Genomic DNA, 25,868 nt, shown 5'->3' with positions numbered 1-25,868 from the left:
AAATAATTGGTTCAAGCAACATTAAATGAAAAAGTAAACCTAGGGGCGCCTGGGTGGCTCAGTGGGTTAAAGCCTCTGCTTTTGGCTCAGGTCATGGTCTCAGGGTCCTGGGATCGAGCCCACATCGGGTTCTCTGCTCAGTGGGGAGCCTGCTTCCTCTCTCTCTCTCCTTGCCTCTCTGCCTACTTGTGATCTCTGTCTGTCAAATAAATAAATAAAATCTTTAAAAAAAAAAAAGTAAACCTAGATCTTTTTTTATCCCAAAGCTTATTCTTGTAACCATTATGCTAAATGCCTGAATAATGATGGGTTCCTACAGAAACCCACAGAGTTGAGTCAAAGAATTAGAAATATTTTTGAGCGGCTTCCTTATATTTCCAAAGATGTCCCAGTCTGTACCTTGACCCTTGCTCAGGGACAAACATCTCTGTGTTAACTATATTAAGATGATTGTTCAGGCAACTGTGAAATGTTAATTTGTGGTATTATATGAGAATTTTCAAAGGTTCCATGGGAAAAGTTCCATACAATTGATACATTTAACTTCTGATTTTTCAAACTTATTATTTAATTTTACTTGGAAACACATAATTCCCTTAGCATTGCGGGTGGGGTGAAATAGAATTCATCAAGAACTAGGAGGGATGGGGGAACAGCCATAATCCAGTTGGGATAGATTTCAGTCATGGAATCATAGTAGAAAACCACACATTGTAAACCTATGCCAGGATCTACCAAAACATTGATGCAAGGTTACTCCTTGACCATTTGATAACTGATACATGGTTTATAGTGTTCAGATTATATGCTAATTTCTTTTATTACTATTCAAATAAAAATTCTTAAGCCTTTTTACTGTAAGCTAGCTCTACATCTGGATTGTGGCCCATAATGTTTACACTCTACCAAATGAATTAGCCCCATGTTTAAAATGGCAAGAGTGGAGGGCCTCGGTGACTCAGTCTGTTAGGTGTGATCCTGGGATCCTGGGAGTAAAACCTGCATTGGGCTCCTTGCTCATCAGGGAGCCTGCTTCTCCCTCTCCTTTTGCCCCTCCCTCTGCTTGGATTCTCTCACACTCTCTTAATACTTAACCGACTGCGCCACCCAGGGGCCCTCATTTGTTTTGTTTCTTAAAAAATGATGGTTAGATGCCACAGAGTAGGTGGCAATGCCTTAAGGGTATATGCGTTGTCAGGCCTGAGGTCTTCTTCCTTCGCTGTCAGGGGAGTGCTAACCTTGTCTCCTTTTGTACAACACTCCAGCACAGATGTTTAAAAAAGCAAGAGAAAGAAATTTGGACCTATTTCTTGACTTCCAGAACTTGTACTTTAAGTGTTCTGGTTATGACAAAGAAAGCCTTTATTTAAGACTGAATAGAATTACCATGATCCCACAATCAATTATCATTAATGATATAATTACAAACAAGAATCATTCTATGTACAGCTATTTGTTCATCAAAATGTGAGACAACTGGACATTTTAATTTTTTAATTTATTGAACATCTACTATAGACTAGCTGTTTCTAACTCTTGGGAATCATCGATGAACAAATAAAAGGTCCTTACCCTTGTGGATCTTGTGCATTTTCATGGAATTATGTTCTGTACATATGGACAATGGAAGAGCTCAGTTTTCAGAATCATAACCTACCCCAAATTTTATTCCTTATTTCTAAAAAACTTAAAAGAACACAGAAGAAATCCATATCAAATGACACATAATACAAGTTGTCAGCACACTTTACACATATCAATTAGTTTAACCTTCACAAAAGCCCTATGACATGACTTTCATTCTCATTTTATAGGTGAGGAAATGAGGCAAGGAGAGGGTAAACAAAACTTGCTAACATCACACAACTTTGCCTCTTGTACAGCTGGGACTTAAACCTGGGTTCTTTGTCCTCCTGGTCTTTGTTCTAACCCACCACATGATTCTGTGTTGCTGGGACAGACCTTCGGTCAAAGCCTCCCAGAAGTTTTAATATGGATACAGATGTCTAAGCCCATTCAGTAAGATACCTCATTCATTTCAGGAATCTCTCAAGGAAGTACTCTCGGAAGGGAATAACTCACTGCTTCTAAAACAGCCTGAGTAGAAATATTTTCTGGTAGCTTATTTTGTTATGTCCTGGGTCTATCTTGAAAATTCTATTGAATAATATCATTCCACCCTCTCATGACAAAGCCCTTCAATTATTGGCAGGTGACCATCATTGCCCATGGCCTTCCCCCACTGCAGCGCTTTTGACGACTTCCTCCTTTTTTTTAGGTCAAACACCTTCTTATTCCACAATTATCTAGAAGTAAAAATTAAAATAAATTGAATGGTGAAAACTTTAGGTCATTTCTTTCAAAGTCATTTCCAGTGCTGCATTAAAAAGAAGGGGGAAAAAAGGCAATCCACCGGCACAACAATAAATGAGGTATGCGATTTAATTCTGGATATTACAGAGAGGCTTAATGAAGCAGAGAAGTAGATTTCTGGAAAAGGAGAGATGAAAGTCTGGAAAGGAAGTGTACTCTCTGGGGATTAAAAAACAAACAGCTTGGGGCGCCTGGGTGGTTCAGTGGGTTAAAGCCTCTGCCTTCAGCTCGGGTCATGATCCCAGAGTCCTGGGATCGAGCCCCGCATTGGGCTCTCTGCTCTGCCGGGAGCCTGCTTCCCCCTCTCTCTCTGCCTGCCTCTCTGCCTACTTGTGATCTCTGTCTGTCAAATAAATAAATAAAATCTTTAAAAAAAACAAAACAAACAGCTTTAAAAGGTCAAGAAACTTAGAAAGGAAGCTCATAAAGGTGACATTTGGATTCCTGAAGTAATAGAAGAGGAGAGCAGTGAGCTGCGAATGGACTTATTGAAGTAAGATGCTGCCATAAGAAATACTTTTCATTGAAAAAATAATTTTCACGTTGAGGAGCCAAGGACTAATTATTAGGGAAGTTGTGGCAGAACTAGAGTTGGTTTGTATTTTTCAGACCCTCTAGAGCATAGTTACTTCTGATTAAATAATAGGTATAAAAAGCTAAAAATACTTGGATAGCAATTTTAATTTTTGTGCAAAATTTTATATTAGGTAGGACAAAAGTTGTTATCTTTTGGAGCATATAAGAAAATTAATGAAATGTTAAAGACTTTCGTTTCAAACTCACTTTAGTAAGGGCTTGAAAGTTACTTGGATAAACCTGAAATTATGGATGAGAATGGGGCATATCTGTGTCTGAATATTTTTCAAATATTAAAACAGAAAACCTCAATAGCACAAGAAAACACATAGAGAAGGTGGGAAAGTCTAATGGCCATCTTGTTCTCCTAAACTTAACCCTAAAAAGTATGTTGTGGCTGAAATGAACTATGGTCCCATATAATAAGGTGTGAAACTTTGTTTAGATATTGAAAATGATTTAAATTTAATAAATAGTTTCTATGGCTGGATGATTATTCACAAGTATAGAGATAATAAGGAAACAAAGAGAAATCTCTTCAAGTCCGGTTTGTTTGCTATAATGTGTGTCTCTGAAATGAGAATTAACAAAATTAGCTCATCTGGGATGCATAAATAGGGGAATGGTGTCAGCAAAGTACTGAGGTCTCCATGATTTATGGCTTTTCTGAGCACATTAATGCTTTGTACCCTCAATTAACAGCAGTTTAACATGAAGTAAGAGGGTTGAGAGCAGCAAGCCATGGGCGAGCACAGTTTTGCAATTTCATACCAAGTTTTCCTCTTGCTCATTTATATGCTCTGCCTTACAAGTGCTTTGTAAGAGTGAGTCTTTTGCTAGTATTCAAAATCTATAAAGAACTTATCAAACTCAACACCCAAAGAACAAATAATCCAATCATGAAATGGGCAGAGGACATGAACAGACAGTTCTGCAAAGAAGACATCCAGATGGCCAACAGACGCATGAGAAAATGCTCCACATCACTCGGCATCAGGGAAATACAGATCAAAACCACAATGAAATATCACCTCACACCAGTCAGAATGGCTAAAATTAACAAGTCAGGAAATGACAGATGCTGGCGAGGATGCGGAGAAAGGGGAACCCTCCTACACTGTTGGTGGGAATGCAAGCTGGTGCAACCACTGTGGAAAACAGCATGGAGGTTCCTCAAAAAGTTAAAAACAGAGCTACCCTATGACCCAGCAATCGCACTACAGGGTATTTACCCTAAAGATACAAATGTAGTGATCCGAAGGGGCACGTGTACCTGAATGTTTATAGCAGCAATGTCCACAATAGCAAAACTATGGAAAGAACCTAGCTGTCCATCAACAGATGAATGGATAAAAAAGAAGTGGTATATATATTTATATACAATGGAATACCATGCAGCCATCAAAAGAAATGAAATCTTGCCATATGTGATGACATGAATGGAACTAGAGGGTATTATGCTTAGCGAAATAAGTCAAACAGAGAAAGACAATTATCATATGACCCCCCTGATTTGAGGAAGTTGAGATGCAATGTTGGAGGTTTGGAGGGTAAGAAAAGAATAAATGAAACAAGATGGGATTGGGAGGGAGACAAATCATAAGAGGCTCTTAATTTCACAAAACAAATGGAGGGTTGCTGGAGAGAGGGGGCTAGGGAGAGGGAGGTGAGGTTATGGACATTGGGGAGGGTATGTGTTATGGTGAGTGCTGTGAAGTGTGTAAACCTGGCGATTCACAGAACTGTACCCCTGAGGCTAATAATACATTATATGTTAATTTAAAAAAAAAAAGAGAGCAAGTCTTTCCAGTCTTCATGCAGTTTACCTTGTCTCCACTATTTATCTCAGCCTCAACCCTTTCTCGTACCCATGTCCTTCAAGCTACTATCATTTATTCTTATGTAATGTCCTATGTATTTTGTAGCATTATTTTGTTAAAAATCGCATGTCTTTTCAACTGTGCAGTGTTTTTAAAAGATTGTTGTTGATACAATTATTTTCCAGACTACCAAGTTTTAAGGTTTTTGCTCCTAATGCCATTTCCCCCATATACCTTGTTACATTCAGTACACTGTTTTGTGACTGACTCTGCATTGTATGAATGGAGGTCTCGGTCCTTTGATTCTCCATGAGATTTATGTGGGGTACCAGCCTTTGAATGAAAACAGCAGAAGGAAAGCACCAAGCACAAAGCAGTTCTTATTAAAGAGAAAGTACCTCTCCAGGTGGGAGATCAGGTGGGTTCCACAGAGTGGGACTGACCTCTAGGTTGTTTTGGGATTGAATATTGCTGGGTTTCTCTGGGCTGGGAGGAGCTGCCTTGTATAGTGAGGTGGTCTCTATTTTTTTTTTTTAAGATTTTATTTATTTACTTGACAGAGAGCAAGAGAGCATAAGCGGGGTAGTAGGAGTGACTCGGGGCTCCATCCCAAGACCCTGAGATCATGACCCAAGCCTAAGGCAACAATCCAACCAATTGATTGGCTCCAGTGCCCTCTAATGGAGGCAGCTTCCAATCATTTGGGGAAACTCCTCCCACAGGTTGGGGGGAGTTTTTGACCTTACAAGCTTTGTACTGGAACCATCAGTTCAGCCTTTCTCAGTGGGATGGCGTGGAGGGGAATATACTTCAATGCAAATGCATTATAAGGAGTCTAGGTTTACCTTGGGGCACAGGTGGAAGAGGAGAACGCATGGTCTGTACCTGTGGCCCTTGATCGGTCAACCCTGGGTCTTGGAAGCCTCAAGGTCAGGATGCTGTGCCAGCCTCCCCCGCACCGGGATTTTAATCTGTAGCTTATTTATCATCATCCTTCCCTCCAGCTCCAGTCTCTACTGTTCCCCTTCAGCGACTTGGGACTCTGCCTCTGGGCATTCCTTCCATGGCTCAGGTCTAGCTTCTACCTACAGTTTTAGAGGATGTGACTTTTTTAAGGAAATGCCTTCTAATATTGTGTCTTCACATGGTCTCCCTCTTTGTCTATGTCTTAATCTCCTTATAAGGACATGAGTCTTGGTTTAGGTTCCAACCATAATGACCTCACTTTACCTTAATTATCTCTTTAAAGACCCTGTCCCCAAATACAGTCACATTCTGAGGTATTGAGGATTAGGATTTCAACATATGAATTTTGGAAGAACGTAAATCAGCCCATAGCCATACACATATCGGAAATACTTTTTTAAAAGTGTTTTTAAATATTTTATTTATTTATTTGACAGACAAAGATAACAAGTAGAGAGGCAGGCAGAGAGAGACAGAGAAGCAGGCTCCCTGGTGAGCCGGACTCGATCCCAGGACCATGGGATCATGACCTGAGCCGAAGGCAGAGGCTTTAACCCAGTGAGCCACCCAAGCGCCCCTGAAAATACTTTTTATGTAGCCATCTCTATCTATCTTAAACTGTTAAAAAAAAAAAATGAGTCCATACTGATGCCTCGAACTCAAGGAACTCTTAAAGAAAACTTTTAATATTAAAAGAATTATAAATTCACAGGCAATTACAGAAATAGTACAGAGAGGTCTAGCTTCTGATTTCATCCAGTTTCTCCTAATGGTTATATTTTAGATAACCATAGTATAGTATAATATCAAAATTTAAAAATTGGCATTGGTAAAATGGGTGTTGTAGTTGGACTTCATTTACCACAAGTGTTGATTCATGAAACCACCACCCAGTCAAGACACAGACCATTCCATCAACACAAAGATCTACCTCCTGCTAACTTTATAGTCACACTCCTTACCCTGCCCCCTTCCTCACATGATCCCCAATCACTGGCAACCATGGATTGCTTTTCATTTTTATAATTATGTTGTTTAGAAAATGTCATGTGAACAGAATTGTACCTGACTAGACTTTTTTTTTTTTTTTTCTGACTAGACTTTTTGAAACTTGACTTTTTTTCACTCGGAGATCCATCTAAGTCATCCATGCTTTTTTATTCCTGTGTAATATTCCATCGTGTGGATGGCCTATGATTTGTTTACGCATTTAGGACTGAGGGACATTTTGGTTGTTTCCCATTTTGAAAAGTTACAAATAAAGCTGCTCTGAACATTAGTGTACAGGATTTGCATGGACATAAATTTTCATTTCTCTGGGAGAATTTCCAAGGAATGTGATGCAACCAGTGGAGAGATTGTAATATTCATGAGCCTGCTAATTACTGCAAATGGCATTTACTACGTACACTTCTGATATGTGGTTCTACCCCCTCAGATCTCTTTATTTTTTTTCTGTTTGTGAAATTCACATCATCTTCCATCACTCTTTCTGATGATGGATGTGTTTGTGTGCAGGGATTCTCAGGGTGAGGTCTGGGGACTCTCAATCTTTTCAGGGCGTCTCTGGGATCAAACAATTTTTGTAATAATTTGAAGATGCTGTTGGTCTTTTCATTCTCATTCTTTTCAGAGGCTACGTGTTGTGTGATGATATTATTACTAGTAGAATGTGTGCTTGTGTATTAAAATTTTCTGTTTTAATTCTTCTACCAGACTGTTGGATGATACAGATACAGATATAACCTACAAACAAGAGGTTTTGTGATCCCTGATAATGTCAACGGCGTAAAGTGGTTCTGAGACCAAATAGTTCGAGACTCGCTAGTTTCCATTATTTGTGGTAAAATTTTTGGTTGTTCTGTATATCTGATTGGATCATAAGCTCTTCAATGGCAGAAAAGTATATTCTTGCAATTCCTTATAACTCTCAATAGCACCTAAGACAGTGATATGGAACACATTAAGTGGTGACAAATGGATGGTAAAATAGAGATGTGATAATCGGGCAATAATCTTGCTTTTCTGGGACACATTTATGAGATATCATTTCAGAAAGTAGTGCCCACGTAAGCCACGAGACAACTTTCATCCATAGTTTTCAGAGAGAGACTTTATTATTCTATTTGAAACAGGACCTTGGCCCATTTCTGAGATGGATCATAAGTAGATTTATTCTGGTGTGGGAGAGAATTTGTGGAATAATCATAGTGGAGAAGTGAGTTGGGGGAAATTGGAGGGGGAGACAAACCATGAGAGACTGTGGACTCTGAGAAACAAACAGGGTTTTGGAGGGGAGGTGGGTGGGGGTTGGATGAGCCTGGTGGTGGGTATTGTGGAGGGCACGTATTGCATGGAGCACTGGGTGTGGTGCATAAACAATGAATGTTGGAACACTGAAAATAAAATAAAATAAAATAAAATAAAATAAAATAAAGTAAAATAAAATAAAATAAAGTAAAATAAAATAATAGTGTAACTTTGAATACTTTCCTACCCAACTATCCCTGCCCTATACCTGTACATCAGAAAGAAGTCATTTTTTCATAAAAATAGTAGATTAAAGGTTTTTGCTGTGCTTTCCAAGGATAGAATAGCAAACTTTTCCTTCTCGAGATTCCCAAAGACTGTCCTTTTAATATGAAAAGACACAAGCAGAATCACTATATTGTGTACCTGAAACGAATGTAATATTATGTTAACTATACTGGAATTAAAATTGAAAATTAAAATATTTTTAAATTTAAAAAAGAAAGACATAATTAAACATATAGTAATTTAGCTTTTATCCTGCACTAGGTACTGTATTTTTTTTAAAAATATGAAGATGAAAGTCATGATTCTTTTTCTTTTTATGATGTGAGTGAGACAGACAAAAATAGAGAGAGAGAGTGAGATCATAAGCAGGCAGGAAAGGTAGAGGGAGAAGCAGACTCCCCGCTGATCTGGGAGCCCAATGTGGGACTCGATCCCAGGACCCTGGGATTATGACCTGAGCCCAAGGCAGACATTTAAATGACTGAGCCACCCAGGCGCCCAAAGCCATGATTCTTAGCATAAATAGATTCACAGTTTCATATTGATTTAATTTTTGAATCCCAAAATGAAGTCTTAGGCCTCTTCATATGCTCTGGTTCTATCCTCGAAGGAAGATGTTTGCCCTGGGACACTCACTTTTTTCCTTAGCTGACTAAAAAGTAGGCTCCAGTCTCCTTATCCTCTTCAAACAATGTAATCTGTAAATAAGAAAATGGCAGAACAAGTCTGAACAAGGGTATTTGGACAAGCCTATTCCAGGTACTGAGTACTGAGGTACCTAGAATAGGTACCAAAGACACCTGAAGTGATAAGACATTTGTGGTCTAGGCCTATTTGAAAACTACAATTTGAAAAAACATTCTGTTTTTTATTATTTGAAAGGATTTTTAAAAAAGGTTTTACAGGGGCACCTGGGTGGCTCAGTGGGTTAAAGCCTCTGCCTTCAGCTCAGGTCATGATCCCAGGGTCCTGGGATTGAGCCCCATGTCGGGCTCTCTGCTCAGCAGGGAGCCTGCTTCCTCCTCTTTCTCTCTCTGTCTGCCTCTCTGCCTACTTGTGATCTCTGTCTGTCAAATAAATAAAATCTTAGGGAAAAAAAGGTTTTATATATCTATTTGAGATAGAGGGCACAGAGGGAGGGAGAGAGAAGCAGACTCCCCATTGAGTAGGGAGCCCGATGCGGGGCTCCATCCCAGGACCTCAGATTGTAACCTGTGTGAGTCAAACACAGACACTGAGCCACCCAGGTGCCCCCTTAAAATGATTTTTTTAATACAAAACGAATAATATATTTATGTATGGTTTTTAAAATACTACGTTTCCAATTCTGCAACCAGAAGCCCAGGTGGAAAAGCTAGTCTGATTATTTACACTTGACCTCTATAATGTAGAATGTCTCTTCTTTATTGTATGACTTAGTTCTTTTTATTTCTTTGCAATGCGTGTATGGCCCATCTCCTTTCTCCTGTTACAGTTCTTGCTTTTTAATTAGGCTAGTGCATGCTAATGCACAGCTGATTGTAGGGGAATATTTGAAGTTTTATTTTAACTGCAATACAATAGTCTTGTGCTAAATATTTGCAAAGGTCAAAATTTTTACACAGAAAAGGCCCTTCCATGGAGAATGAAGGGTATGTTGAGTAGATTTGCATATACTTAGCACTTGGTAGGGACTTGGTAAATATATATCTAGTGTTTGGAACAGAACGTGCACTGAAGTTTCTCTTATGATACTGTTGTCCATTCATTCAGTTATACACGTGTTGTATATTGCATACATTCTTTGTGCCAGGAACAGTGTAAGGAATTGAAAAATTAGTAAGATGTGTTTGTCTTCAAATAACCAGAGTCCTGAAGAGGAGACCTACTTCTTCTAAGCAGATATTTTTGATATCCTATGATACTAAGAATGAGAGTGACTTGCATAAATACTCTGGGAACAAAAACCTGGGGCTACTTAACCCAAATTCAGGGGGTCAAGGATGGCTTCAAAAATAAATTACTCCCTACTGAGTAACAAAGGAATTCATACCAACTGATGAGGGGAACAGGGAGGAAGGGCAGTGTTGGCATAGAGAAAGCAAGAGTAAAGGCACAGAGAGGTAGGCAGGAGAAGAAGCATCATGGAGGACTGGGGAGGGACCGCCTTGAGATGAGAGGGCCCGTGAGGATCCTTGAGGAGGTTGAAAGTCCTTTTTATTGGTCCAGGATGGAAATGCAAAGGTAATGACAAGAAAGGGATAGACAGGACTTACTTTCTTCTCTGCTATTCTTCACCTTTGAGAGGGACCTCAACAACTGCAGTTGACCTTAGAGCTGGCTGTTAATCCACTGGGGTCATGGAAAAAGGAACAGTATTCAAAGGAGGTGTTAATTATATACCTGAACCCTTTGGGGGCATGGGGCTACCTATCCTACCCTATGTAGAAGCCATAGCTACATCCAGATCAAAGATTCCCCTGGAATGCTCATCTTTGATGTGGATAGCTCCTTTTCTGGACTGTTTTCCTTTTGGATTGTCTTCTTCTGGTGGTTGCTTTCTATGGTTTCCTGTCATCATCCTGGTAATTCTCTCATGCTTCTGGTACAGTAAGGAGCGCTCAGGTGAAACATCTCCCCCAAATGTTGCAACCTATGTGTGGGGTTTAATGAAAAAAAGGGTGAAATAATCTGTTTAAACTTGCCTTTAGGGCCGTCTGGGTGGCTCAGTTGTTAAACATCTGACTTGGGCTCAGGTCATGATCTCAGGGTTCTGGGATCAAGCCCCGCATCAGAGTCCCTGCTCAGCAGGAAACCTGGTTCTCCCTCTCCTATTCCCCCTGTTTGTATCCCCTCTATTGCTGTCTATCTCTCTGTTAAATAAATAGAAAAAATCTTTAAAAATAAATAAATAAACTTGCTTTTAGGCCACCTGGCTGGGTCAGTCAGTGGAGCATGTGACTTTTGGTTTTGGAGTTGTAAGTTTGAGCCCCATGTTGGGTGTAGATTACTAAAAATAAAAATCTTAAAACAAACACACAATCAAAAAACCTCTTGCTTTTAATCTAGACCAAACAGAGATGAACAAACTGATTCTCCAGTATGGTGTGGCCAAGATCAGCACGTAAGAGAGTGTTGGGACCTCACTAGTAATAATGAATGTATAGCAGGGTCTTATTTCCCCAACCTGTGTTCCAAACACTCTTTAAAGAAACAAAAAAAATTCCCTCCTTTACTCCTAGGAGGATTATCGAGGTCTTTGTTCATTTGGGGAGCCAGAAAGAGGGTAGAAGAGATCTTGCTGTTTGCATAGTGACAAGGTCTATCTCTGGAGTGGATGTGTGATTATGTGATTAAGTGAAGGAGAAGTAAAGGTCATGGAGGTGAGAAGGTCAGGAAGCTCTATCACATCAAGATGATGAATGGGTTCCCCCGATATGATATAGGAGCTAGGGTGGAGATGAAATCTAAGTTCTAATTACCAAAGTCCTCAAAAGATTGTTAGAATAATCTGGTGAGAGTGCTAAGAAATGTTACAGGGGTGCCTGAGTGGCTGAGTTGGTTAAAAATCTGCCTTCGGCTCAGGTCATGATCCTGGGATCCTGGGACTGCGTCCCGCAACTGGGCTCCCTGCTCAGTGGAGAGTCTGCTTCTCCCTCTCCCTCCTCTCTGCTTGTGCTCTCTCTCTCGAATGTGTAAATAATATATGTTTAAAAATGTTAGAGAACAGTGTAATGGAAAGTGTGAACTTTAGAAGAAAAAAATATTCTTATGGCACAAACATGGAAGAATATCTGAAAGACACTAGTATACATTTGTTGACTCACTTTGTCTAATGAGTGTATGCTATGTCCTGGGTATGTTAGTTTGCTAACCCTACCATCACAAAGTACCACAAACTGAGTGGCTTAAACAAAGAAACAGTTCTGGAGGCTAGAAGTCCAAGATCAAAGGGTCAATAGGGAGGTTCCTTTGAGGGCTGTGAAGAAGGATCTGTTCCATGCCTTTTTAACTTCTAGGGGTTTACTGACAAACTTCAGTTTCCTTGGCATGTAGAAGGATCACTCTGATCTCTTCCTGGATCTTCACATGGCATTCTAGGTGTATGTATGTGTGTGTATGTGTCCAAATTTCCCCCCTTTTCTTTTTTAAATATTTATTTATTTACTTTAGAGAGAGAAAGAGAGAGAGAACCCCATATGAGCAGGCAGAGGGACAGAGGGAGAGGGAGAGAAAGTCCTCAAGCAGACTCCTTGCTGAACATGGAGCCCAATGCAGGAATTAATCCCAGGATCCTGAGATCATGACCTGAGCCCAAATCAAGAGTTAGCCAGTTAACTGACTGGCCACATAGGTGCCACTACATTTCCCTTTATTATAAGGATACTTGTCATATTGAATTAGTGCTCATCTTAATGACTTCATCTTAATCAATTATATCTGCAAAGACTCTATTTCCAAGTAAGGTCACATTCTGAGGTACTGGGGGTTAGGACTTCCGTACATCTTTTTGGGGTGACATAGTTCAACCATAAAACCATCTTGATTTTGAAAATCATGATGTATTTAAAAACTTAACTATGACAGTAAAAATACTGTCATTGGGAACTGTTAAAACTAATGACTTTTTTTTTCAGAGACATGACCAATAAACTCAATTATTTATTTATTTTTCTTTTCTTTCTTTCTTTTTTTTTTTTAGATTTTTAAAAAAATTGAGATAGAGAGATACAGAGAGAGAAAGACTGGGAGGAGGGGGAGATGCAGAGGGAGAGGGAGAACATGGGGGCTCGATCCCAGTTACCAGAGATTACAACCTGAGCGGAAGGCAGATGCTCAACCATCTGAGCCACTCAGGCACCCCTAAGCTCAATTATTTAAACGTCAACTTGCAGGATGAGTTAGCGTCATTCCTCTGTGTTCCATCCACCCACCCATCTGTGTGTTCAGCCCATGTATCCACCTACAATGCAAGCCTGGGATGAATAAGGCATGGTTCATGTTCCTAAGAAATTCACAGTCGTAAGGAGGAAACAGAGATGGAAATAACCACAGGAAACCTTGTAATAAGTGCTGTGAGAGAAGCTATTTCCTCATCAATACATTCATGTTTTAAGAAACTAGTTAAATCTCCAGTGTGAACCTTACTGGTGGAGGTTGTAGCCCCGTTAGAGCATGGGCCGTGGAGGCACTTCTACAAGCCTGCTCAAATTCTGTGTAGCTAAATTTTTCTTTGGGTTGTTTTAAAACTAGAGAACCTGGTGTCTGGGTGACTCAGTCAGTTAAGTCTCTGCCTTTAGCTCAGGTCATGATCTCAGGGTCCTGGAATGGAGCCCCACATCAGGCTCCCTGATCAGCAGGGGAGTCTGCTTCTCCCTCTCCCTCTGCTTGTGGTCTCATTCCTTCCCAAATAAATAGAAAATCTTTTAAAAAATAAACAAAAAATTAAAACTGGGGAATCTGTTAAAAGAGAATATGATTATTTTGTTAAGCCAACATAATTTAGATTTAGGTTTGATTAAAAGCTGTCATGAATGTATGTACCCTCGGGGTTTCTCAACTTTGGCAATACTGACACTCTGGCTGAATATATATATATATATTTTTTTTTTCATTGTAGGGGGTTGTCCTGTGTATTCATGGGCTATTTTAGCAGGATCTCTGGGCTATCTCAGCAGCATCCTACATGACTGCCCCTGCTCTTTATGACAGCTGGACAACATGGCTGCCGTTGAGAACCACTAATGTATGCTTGAATGTCATAAAGCCATCACATCTGATCCATTTCAGTGCGTGCAATACTGATCTGCTGTCCCAATCAATCCCACCTCCCACTTAACGTTGAAGCAAGTAAATCTACTTCAGTTGTTTATTAGTTTTTTGAAGAGAGGGATGGGGAGGTTAACAGCTTACTCAAAGAGCTTCAGAAATTGTACTAATACCTAGCGAATGGGGCCAGTACTTCAAGCTGGCTAACTCTCCGTGTGAAGGACTAACGTTTTAGTACAGGGAATGGAAGCAATGAAGGAAAGCAAGAAAGGAAGGAGACAAATTAGGCCAGAATGGTTTCAATGCTTGTCATCTTTAGGGACAGAAGTTGGAGCTTATAGGGGATGAATGAATTGAGGAAAAAGAGCTCAGTCCTTTGGCCATTCCCTCCCCCTTGCACCACAGCCCATATTTTATCAGCTTAATCTTGAGTTCTTAAAAGGATGTTCCTGTATTCCTGATGCCCTCAGGTCATTCCACTTCCCACCCTGTATAACTATGCTCAGGAGTATGAACTTTGTCAACCCTCCCCTGTCCCACTTGTGCATTCCTAAAAAAGGTGCTAGGCATGGAGATGCATGGCTGGCTCAGTTAGTAGAGCGTGCAACTCTTGATCCTCAGGGTCATGAGTTCAAGGCCCACAGTGGGTATAAATCTCTCTTAAAGAAAAAAGAAAAGAAAGAAAAAAGAAAGAAAGATGCTAGGCATCTCTAGCTTTAGAACTGAGATCTAGCTTGACTATCAGAACTTGAGTGATTTGCTGACAGCAGCCCTGGCCAAATAGTTTTCAACAGCAGTTATTTTACTGAGCTGAACTTTCTTAACATATCAGATCATTACTCTTAAGTACAAATACGTAGTCTTAGTGAAGTAACGGGGCATAGCCTGTATTGGATTTTGATAGTTCTGGCATTTGGTTCAGCAGTAGCTTGACCCTGAGTTAATTAGACTGACGATTCCTGCTGGCTGTTTAATCAAAATACTGCAACTTTCAACTTCATTCGTAATTTAGTTCATTTGTCTTTATTATGATTCCATGATTATTTCTGGTTGGAAGACTAGTATTTTTGATAATTGTAATATTAGTGATGAATGGCAACAATAATTTCTGTGTAAGGAAATATGCATTAGTATATCTACAATAACATGATGGGCTTTAAAAATAAATTTCTTCGAAAGAAAGAAGACAGCAACTGTTTCCTTAACACTCAACCTATCTTTCCTATGTTTTGATTATTTATTTATTTTTAAAAAGATTTTATTTATTTACTTGCGAGAGAGAGAGACAGCGCATGAGTAGGGGGCAAAGGCAGAAGGAGAAGCGAATCCCTATTCCCTAGGCTGATGCAGGGCTTGATCCCGGGACCCCAAGATCATAACCTGAGCCGAAGGCAGATGCTTAACCAACTGAGCCACCCAGGTGCCCCTGTTTTGATAGTTTAAATTACTGTCAGAGATAAGAAAACATGCAGTCCAGGAGAAAAAAACAGTTTCTTCCCCCAAATAATTTTAATATTTAAAAAATTTTAGAGATGTCATAAGAAGTCTAAGAATAGGGGCACCTGGCTGGCTCAGTTGGTATGGCATGTGACTCTTGATCTCCGGGTCGTGAGTTCAAGTCCCATATTGGGTGTAGAACTTACTTTAAAAAAAGTATAGGAATTTTTAAAAAAGATACTCCTCCAATCTGCCTCCTTAACATATCACTTATATTTCCACTTTTTTTTCCATCTTGTTTGCATGCATAACCAATTTTATACAGTTGCAATTACAGTGTAGATTCAATTTTGTATTCTGCTTTTTTCACTTAGCATTATTCTTCCATAATAATTTAAAGAGAGTTTTATTTACGGTTATTTCAAATGTAGAGAATATAATTTTCTAAACTGTAGTTAAGTGCTCGATTTAAATATTTTAATGGCCAACCCAAACCATCAAATGTATTCTAGATAGGGGTGCGTTATAGTTAATGCTTAATATTGCAGGAAGCAACTTGCGTATACATTAGATTAAAGTCAAATGTTATATGCAAGTGGAAATGAGGACATTAAAGGCTGGTCGCCTCTATGTATCTGGACATTTTTCTAAAGTCAGATGTACTTCTAGAATTGGTTAGTCTGGCTGCTAAATTTTCATGCCCTGAACTAATTCAGCCAGTTGTAAAATTGTACCTTTCTGCAGATGACTTAACATGTGCACCTCATTTATACTTGAACTTGGTATGATTCAGATAGCATTATCCTAAATGATGTTAAGAAATTGTTCATTTTCTGTGTCAGCGAAAAATGAGGAAAGGCCAACTACATTTCGCCTGAAGAGAGTCATGTCAGAACTGACATCTTGGCAGATACAAAAATGCAAGTAAGATATTTTAACAGGGCATACTAAAACTAATGAACTGAGGACCAATATACACTGCTACATTGTATTAAAGTGGCATTACTGAATTTACAAATGTTAAAAGACATGCTTTATTAGTTGCTGTAGGAGTCCTGTTTCATTTTAGTTTATCAGTTAAAAAATAAATTTGCTTTCCTTTTGTGCAATTTTTAACCCTTATTCTAAAATGCGGTTTGAGAAGGTGGATTTTAAAAGTTAACTGTTCTAATATAAAATATTAAAGAGAAAGTTGATTATTCACCTATCTCTGTGTATTTATTAAAGAAACAAAATCTGAACACTAAGTTTTTTGCTTGACAAAGTAAGTAGTAGCCTAGTGAGGTCTTTCCTAAACAATACTGGCTTTAATTTAAAAAGCTAATATGATACTTGGATATTTTAAAATTAGTGAATTATTTGCAAGAGCTGGAAAAGATTATTTCTACTTAATTCACTTTCTATTAGGTCCTTATTAATATATGGTGTCCAATTTTAATTTATTTTTAGGATGATTTTTTTTACCTACATAATTTAGGGGAAAGCCGCACTTTGATGAAAAGGATCACAATTGAAAGATTAAATTTGATTGGATTTTTCCTGGAGGAGAAACTAAATGTTTACTTATTACTCTTTTCAGGTATATTGGTTATTATAATGGTCTACAAGAGCAATTTCTATTAGTCACCTCAATTTTATTTAGAACAGAAGGTCTTAAAGTACGGTCCTCACACCAGGAGCATCAGCATCGCCTGGGCGTCTGTGAGAAACGCAAATTCTCAAGGCCCTCCCCAACCTACTGTGTCAGAAATTCTGCAGATGAAGCCCTGCAATTGGTTTTAATCAACCTTCAAGGTGATTCTGATATGCACTAAAGTTTGAGAACTAATATTTTAGAAGTAGTTTAGGGAAAAGAACAAATATTCAAAATCGAGATGAGATTTAAAAAATGGATAAACTAATTCATTTTGACCTCAAGAAGAACCTTTCTAGGTATTGTGGTGGTTATACTCTACCAATATATCTAGGAAGCTGCAGTATTTTTTCTTTTTCAAATAAGCTCTACGTCCAATGTGGGGCTCAAACTCACAACCCTGAGATTGAGTCACATGGTCTACCACCTGAGCCAGCCAGGCGCCCCTCCTAAACTCCATCTTGAGGCTGCCTCAAGAGGGAGGGGGCACATCTTCCCAAGAGAAGATGAAAAACATCTTCATGATACAGAACAGAAGAATTTAGTTAGCTGCATCCTTATTTTATTGAAACATTAAAAATTTAGGGGTGCCTGGGTGGCTCAGTGGGTTAAAGCCTCTGCCTTCGGCTCAGGTCATGATCCCAGGGTCCTGGGATCAAGCCCCACATTGGGCTCTCTGTTCGGCAGGGAACCTGCTTCCCCCCACTCTCTGCCTGCCTCGCTGCTTACTTCTGATCTCTGTCTGTCAAATAAATAAATAAAATCTTAAAAAAAAAACACATTAAAAATTTACATTTTGCCTTAGATAATCTTCTCAATGTCCTCCCTCAAGGTGCCCTGAAGATCTCTACCATGTCTATCCACTTGTTTTGGAAAACTAAGTCATTTTCAGTCTGGAGCTGGAGGACATGAGCTGCGTGTTTCTTCCCTATTTGTAATATCCTGGTGTCCATGCTGAAGGACTGCAGGCGGAAAATCGGGGGAAGTAGTCTCTTCAGACAAGTGAGTAGGGCATGATGGGAGTCCGGAAAGGCCCCCTCTGCCCACACTCTTTAAATCTCTACCCCGCTCCCAGCTCTGATACTCCTCCCTGCTTTATTTTTTTCCCCCACAGCAATGATCACTTTCTAACATTCCAAATCATTTGCAGATCTGGTTTATTTTTATCGCCCTCAGTGCTCCATGAGCAGATAGATTTCTGTACCTACCCAAAGACCCATCAAATGGTGCAGACAATGCAATAAAGGAGGCGGTCAAGAAATAGTAACTGAATGAATGACGAACTGCTGTCCCTTTTATTCAGAAACTACCCATTATGTTGCACACCTAAAACAAATAAAATGTTCCATGCCTATTATCTCTTAGTAAAAATAATAGTAAAAAAAGGACTACTGACTGAGCACTGTGTTCTGAGCTTAGTGCTAAGATAGATATTGAATAACAGAATTCACCCCCTGCTCTCAGAGTTAAGAGCCTGGTCTCATCCCTCCCCACTCTAGGTCCTACTGCCTTTATTCACCTGTAGGATGCACATGTCTGTTACAGCTGTAGTTCTGTCCCGGAACAAAGCATTCCGGCCAAGACTAGAGCAGTGCTTCTCGAGCTCTGGTCCCCAGACCAGCAGCATGAAGAAATGTTAAAAACACATTGCAGATCTCATCCTAGAGCAGCAAAATTAGAAACTCTGGGGTTAGGACTCCATCTGTATTTTAACAAAACCTCCAGGTGATTTGATACATTCAGTTTTGGGAATAGCTAATAGAGGACTGAATTCGAAAGCTCTCGGGTAAGTACTTTGGAGAAAGAAATGAGAGGACACTGCTCCACCGGCAGCTCCACGGCTCAATTCACTTACGGGGCAGTTTCTAGTAACAAGGTAGCAAGAACAGGAAAAGAAAAAAATGGTATTTAAATTAATGTCTTATTACTATTGTATCAAAACACCACAAATTTATTATCTTACAGTTCTGGAAGTCAGAACTCCAAAATAATTTTCCCTGGGCCAAAAGCAAGATGTCAGCAGAGTTGTGTGTTTCTTTTGGAGGCTCAAGGGAGCCCTGACTTTTCTAGGCTATAGACGTTGCCTGTGTTTCTTGGCTTGCAGCCCTTCCCTTCATTTTCAAAGCCAATGGTTCTCTGACTCTTACAGTTCCTTCAGTTCCTTCAGTTCTAAAGCCCCTTATGACCGCTTCCAGCCCACCCAGCTAATCCAGGATCCTGTGTTCTTAATGTAATCACATCGACAAAGCCCGTCTTGCTAATCAAAGTAGCGTAGTCACACGTTCCAGGGATTAGAATGTGTGCTTCTTTGGGGGAACCATTATTTTAGCTACCATAACATTCCCGAAGTGAATAAAATACCAAGCAACTCATGTCTTCAAAATGATAACTTCAGAATGTCAAAACAGTTGCTTGAGGAGTAACAAAAAGCAGCAATCACAGAGAACTAGACAAGAGGAAAGTCTTGAAAACCTATTAAAAATCCACTAGAAATGAAACATTTTGTGTGGTCAGTGATAAAAGAGATAGATTCTTAGACCTGTTGTATTTATGGTGACTGAAACTACAGCGTGGGTCTCTCAGTTCTTTGGAGAGAAGGGATGGGCAGTTCCACTTCTTGGAGACCATAGCTGCAATTATTTGAGGGGTGCTGGGAAGACCCCTCTACTCTAAAATACCTCTACAACTACATTATTGAGCTCTTTACCTGGACATGTTTTTCTTTAAAATGGAGAAATGCCTAGAGAGGGCCATTTCTAATTAAGGCCTGACCCAATTCTTTGCTTCAACATAATTTATATGGGAAATTCAGTTAAAACAGATTTGATTGATTGCTTGGAAGGAGGACAGCCACAAACAGGAAAGTGTGGGGCACTATTTACTAGCAGTATGAGGCTTAATTTTCTTTTCTGTAAAATCCAGTTAGTTATTTTTACATCATAAAGTTTTTGTGTGTACTAGAAGATATAAAACATCTGAAACACTTATCCCAAAGCTTGGGACACAGTGAATTGTTCAGTAAATGCTAGCTGCACTTATTAGTGTGTTATCTTCATTATTATTATTATTATATTTTAATAAATCTAGTCCCTTTTGAGGAAGATAAACGGGAACACTATTGCTTTCCTTTGCTTTGTTGTTGATGATAGATTTCAGAGGCTGTGGCTGCCAAACACTAAGGGCTCAATCAATATTTATTGAATGAATGAATTCTGATCCTTCTTGGGGAGCCCTCACTGTATCCTCAGGTCGTAGACTCCTAATGGCTAAACTGAAAAATGGGATGACCCCAACTTCCGCCCTCAAGTCTTTGGGACTAAATACAGCTTTTGCCACTTTCTTAGTGAAGTATGCTAAGACCTCCTTGGTTTGTACACTTCCTTTATATTATCAACATCTCTTTACCACTTGACTCACTCTTGTATGCCCTACTGGAAGCTCATCGAAAGCAAGGGCCATATTTTATTCATCTTCGTATTTCTAAATCCGAGCACAAAGTCTGGAGCAGAGTAAGTGTCTAATGAAGATTTGTTTACTTTACAGAAATGAATGATGAACAACTTCAGTAAGGTTTTAGTCTTACGAGTTTAGACTACAGTGATGAAAGGATCATTATCACGGATGATCCAATCCACGGAGCCAGGGCTGTGTGTTCGTTAGCAGTAGTGACAAAGGTAATAAGTAGAGAGAAGGGGCTTTAAAAGAAGAGAGGCAGAGGAAATATTTATAAGAAGGATCTTTCCTTCCCTAAGAATCTACCCTGGAAGGAGAGTAATGGAGGGATCATGAGAGAGACTGTTCAAGGTCCTCCATCTTCTCAAAACCAAAATTTCTCTGTTTTTACTTCCCTTCCTCTCCTTCCTTCTTGTATGGAAGGAAAATGCACTGCTTTTTCAAGAGCGATTTCTCCACGTGTGGTGTCATCTTATTCTCTCCTGCCTTCTTGTCCCAATGATCACACGCTTCTTTGTTCCATGTCGATCTTTCTCTTCTTGATCCTTCTCCTTCCAATGAATATGCCCAAGGCTTTCTTAGTTGACAGTTAGCCCTTTAATTGTCCACGTTACCTCCTTTGAGTTTTGCTCTTATTTATTTATTTATTTTTTAAATTTTGGTAGGCCCCATGCCCAATACAGGGCTTGAACTCACAACCCTGAAGTTGAGAGTTGCATGGTCTACTGACTGAGCCAGCCAGGCACCCTCAAGCTTTGCTCTTAATTTTTTTCCACCTTCATTGTTAATCAGGTCATCTACATTCCCGCCTCCATTTCTTCACCACTCAACTTGTCCAGTTTGGTGGCATCACTGTCCTGAAACTGCTCCCTGATCACCATCCATGATCTCCTAATCACAAAATACAGTATAATTTCTTAGCCCTCAATCCACTAAACCTCTCTGAAGCACTTCATGCTTTTTGCCAAAATATAACAATCAGCATTTCTACCTAAAAATGCTCTCTATATTAATTAGCTGATTGATTAAACAAACATTCGAGTGGTTACTATAGACCAGCACCATCCCGGAGCAAGAGCAGATTAGGTCCTTTACCATGATGGAGGTGAAAGTTGAACTGGGGAGCAAGACTGAATCGATCAGCAGGTGATATAACATCGCAGCTGTAAAACGGCCTACCAAGGAATTCTCCAAGAGGGAGATGGGACAAGGATCAGAGAGGAAATGCAAGGTAGCTCTGGCGGAAGGTCATTTAAGCTGGGATCTGAGGGGTGTGCAGGAATTAACCAGATGAAGGGAAAGATGGCAGAGTGTTTATGCCGGGGTGGTCGGGGGGGAGGTGCATGGTCCTCTGTGTATTGTAGGAGGACGTGTGAAATGTACAAGGGACTGAAAAAAAGACCTGTTGGCTGGAGTGGAGAGCACCAGGGGTGCCTCTGTGGGTGCCGGTAGGAAGATGTCATAGGAGCTGGGTCCCCGTGTTCAAGAGTGAAGCAGTAGGAATCCACTGAGGAATTTTAAGTAGGGGGATGTCAAAATCAGATTCATGTTTTGAAAAGGTTGCTCTGGTTGCAGGGTCATACCCTGAGGAGGGGCGGAACGGATGGGGTTTAACAGCCAGCCGGGAGGCGGCCGCTTAGTCCAGGCAAGAGATGAGGGTTGCTGGTACTACAGACGCGGTGGTGAAGGTTTAAATAAAATAATTGATTTCACAGATATCGGTACACAAGGGCAATCAAGAAACATTAACGTTCCTTCCATTTATGGGTAAATATCTTCAATAGTCACAGTACCCTGTGGTTTACTTAAGAGCAACTACTTCTTCCTCCTCCTTGACATTTCCACCCTGATCTGATTTACTTACCTCAGTGTGCTCCCTGCCCTTCTCTCTCACAGCATTTCTCATACTGCACCACATTGCTTGTTTGTCTCCTCCAATAAAATGTAGGCTTCTCGGGGCGCCTGGGTGGCTCAGTGGGTTAAGCCTCTGCCTTCGGCTCAGGTCATGATCTCAGGGTCCTGGGATCGAGCTCCGCATCGGGCTCTCTGCTCCACAGGGAGCCTGCTTCTCCCTCTCTCTCTGCCTGCCTTTCTGCCTGCTTGTGATCTCAATCTCTGTCAAATAAATAAATAAAATCTTAAAAAAACCCAAAAACATAGACTCCTTAAATATGAATGGTGTTATGCTAGTTGTTCTCCAATTTTACGTGCCTAAGAATCACATGGGATTTCATTAAAATGCATATTTGACTCTTTAGGTGTGGAGTGGGGTCTGAAATTATTAATTTCTTAAAAAACCCCAAGTGATGCCAATGCTGCCAGCCTGGGAGGGACCACTTTGGGTAAAAAAGTCTTTATACAAAAGTCTTATGTGCAGTACCTAGCAGAGTTCCCGATACATAACAGATTCTTGACAAATGTCTATTGAATCAATAGTCTAGTCTACTTTTCCAAACTCATCTGCTAATATTTCCCTTCATGTACCTAAATCTCAAAGCACTGGTGGAACGTCAGCCCATATTCCCAGCTTCCCATGTCATTTTCCTCGTTCACTTGGAGAGAGAGCTCCCCTTTATTTCCAATTGAAAACAATTCTGCAGATCCATCTCAGCTACCGTATCCTCTATAGATTTTCTCACTTATCCCCCGAGAGAAGTAATTTTTCTCCTTCTCCCACTGATTTCACTTCCCGATAAAGATAGAAAACAGGCATGTCTGTTTTTCTATGTATTTAACATACTGTCATGTTATGTTTGCTTCGTTCGGATCTTGTTTCAATTGCCATCCCAAACCCAGATCCTCCAGACTACATATGCCTTACGGGGTATGGAGTCTAAAGCTTGGATTCTCCAAGTACTATGTTTGTAATGGCATCCAGTAAATATTCATAGAACAAACCAATCGGTGAATGGGGGTGAATGAGTCAAGGCATAACTTTGTGGAAAGATAGGACCTCTGCTTCCCTTCTTGAATTCTTATATATGGGTAGCTTGAGGGAATTTTTCGCTAACTCACCTATCTTCCAGAATCTAGATAGGTCAGTGGGTAACTAGGCAATTTAGATAAAGAGTGAGTTGCACATTGTATCCATGATATGGAGGATTTTTGCTGTTTGGATATTTAAGGGGTGGGGATGGAGCAAGTATGTCATGGTGTCTCGCCTCGGTTTTGTTGGCTGTCCCTCCTCTTACTCAGGGGACATAATCACCCTGAATCATCTTGACACCTGTTTTTGTGAAAGTATTTCATGTGAATGTAGAAACTAGTGTTCCGGAGGCTGGTTAGGTCTTTTGATCTGCAGTCATATACCTGAAGGTCAGGGGATTTGAGAGTCTCCTCAATAAAGTGTGTTCCTTGGGATTTAAGTAGAAGCTAAACGCAAATTTAATCTCAGAACATAGCAACACACATATTATATACAAATGGAGAGTATGCTTTTAAAATAACAAAGAATTCTGTCTCCGCTGACTTTTATTTTGCTTTATGTAAATAAAAGATAGATGGTCCAAATTTTAAAGAAGAAAAATAGTCTACCACTGGCTCCTTTCATGACTGTGTTCGTGAAAAATAGGCTACATTTTGCCCATTTGAAACTTAGACATGTATAGTTGTGGTATCTGAGTAGGGTGAGATATTGTTTGCTGCGGTAGATCAAACAGTGTCTCTTCAATCCTTTCTTACATTATTAATTGGACTGCCATTTAAAAAAATAAATGAAAGGAGAATTTTCTCAAGGTTAGATTTATCACAATTTCTGAATTAGTGGGACCTAATTTAAAGGGTTTTCCGCATTCATCTACCATCTCTCTCTTCCAGTTTGGTTTTCCATATGCTCCTATCACGAACCAGACAAACCAGATGAGATTGGATCTGGACACAAGCAATACAATTTATAAACACCTAATAGGACTCCTTTGTCTTTGTCTCCAGAGGCAATATTCAAAGAAAAATGGAGAGTGGGCAAATAATCAGATCATTAATTTATTTTATTTGAAATAGAAGAGAATATTTACTTCATCCTCTCCATTAAGATCAGGAAAAAAAAAAAGTTGAGTCATAGCAATCAAGACTTTCCAATGTTTTGAAAAATACATCTATCAAAACATTAAAATGAGTAGGGTTCAAAGCACTGAGAAATGCTCAGAGGCAGGCAAGGCAGGAGGCTGGTTGGATAGCAAGATTTATGTTGTGTTCAACCAAACAGGGTACTTGGGGCAGAGTTTCTTCTGAGAGAGTTATTTTTGGATTCCAGGTGAATCAATCTTTGCTACTGCTCTCTTTCCAGTTCACCACGGCCTCCTTCCCAAGTGCCCTTAATTTTTATAAGGTACCATTTAATAAATTGTCATCATAAGGACCTTCGCCATCAGCCTGCACACGTAGGCTTGTGGGTTTGTTTGCTCCCTGCACTTCTCCTGGACCATTCCCTCCTCCCCGCCCACCACTTCCTGCCCTCCCTTCTCAGCTAGAAATCTTCTTTCCAGCTCTCTTCCCGCCCACTTTCATCTCCGACAGCCTGGCTCTGTGCTCCACGATGGCCTCAGGAATGAGTAGAACCTTTAGTAGTCATTGATGGGACAGGTGCTGCAGTGTACATGACATTAGATCTCATGTGGTCCCCTCCCTTCCCCCAACCCTCCCACATCACATTAAGGAACTGTTCTTTCAAAGAGTTTGGGCTTTTTTTTTTTTTAAGATTTTATTTATTTATTTGACAGAGATCACAAGTAGTCAGAGAGGCAGGCAGGCAGAGAGAGAGGGGGAGAGAGGAGGAAGCAGCCCCATGTGGGTTTTGATCCCAGGACCCTGGGATCATGACCTGAGCTGAAGGCAGAGGCTCAAACCCACTGAGCTACCCAGGCACCCGAGTTTGGGCATTTCTAAACATATAAGAAACATATAAGAAAATGCTGCTATCACCAGTAGGGGAAAATTGCCATCTTAATTCTATTAAAAAAAAAAAAAGATTTATTATTATTATTATTATTATTATTTTTAGAGATCTCGAGGGAGTGTGAGTGAGAGCATGTGTGTGGGTGCAGGTCGGGGAGAGGCCGAGGGAGAGGGAGAGAGAGAATTTCAAGCAGACTTCTGGCTGAGCGTGGAGCCTGACGCAGGGCTCCATCTCATGATGCGGAGATCATGACCTGAGCTGAAATCATGACCTGAGTGAAATTAACTGACTGAGCCATCCAGGGGCCCCAACCTTCTTAATTCTTACACAATTTTAGGAGTCTGTTAATCATAGAGAAAAACATGTTGTTGTTGTTGTTTATTTATTTGACAGACAGAGATCACAAGCAGGCAGAGAGAGAGGAGGGAGC

At 40.0% G+C, this 25,868-nt stretch overlaps 1 non-coding gene across 1 annotated transcript; it reads right to left on the bottom strand.

Annotated features, from left to right (window-relative positions):
* Positions 1-1,135: 1,135 nt before the first annotated feature.
* LOC122903903 lies at positions 1,136-1,260 on the bottom strand. Its single transcript, XR_006384106.1, has one exon. It is a non-coding gene; the product is annotated as a U6atac minor spliceosomal RNA (small nuclear RNA).
* Positions 1,261-25,868: the final 24,608 nt, after the last annotated feature.

The sequence above is a fragment of the Neovison vison genome, chromosome 3, assembly GCF_020171115.1.
Source record: "Neovison vison isolate M4711 chromosome 3, ASM_NN_V1, whole genome shotgun sequence".
NCBI classification, from domain to species: Eukaryota; Metazoa; Chordata; class Mammalia; order Carnivora; family Mustelidae; genus Neogale; species Neogale vison.
This window is presented reverse-complemented; position numbering and strand designations above follow the sequence as displayed.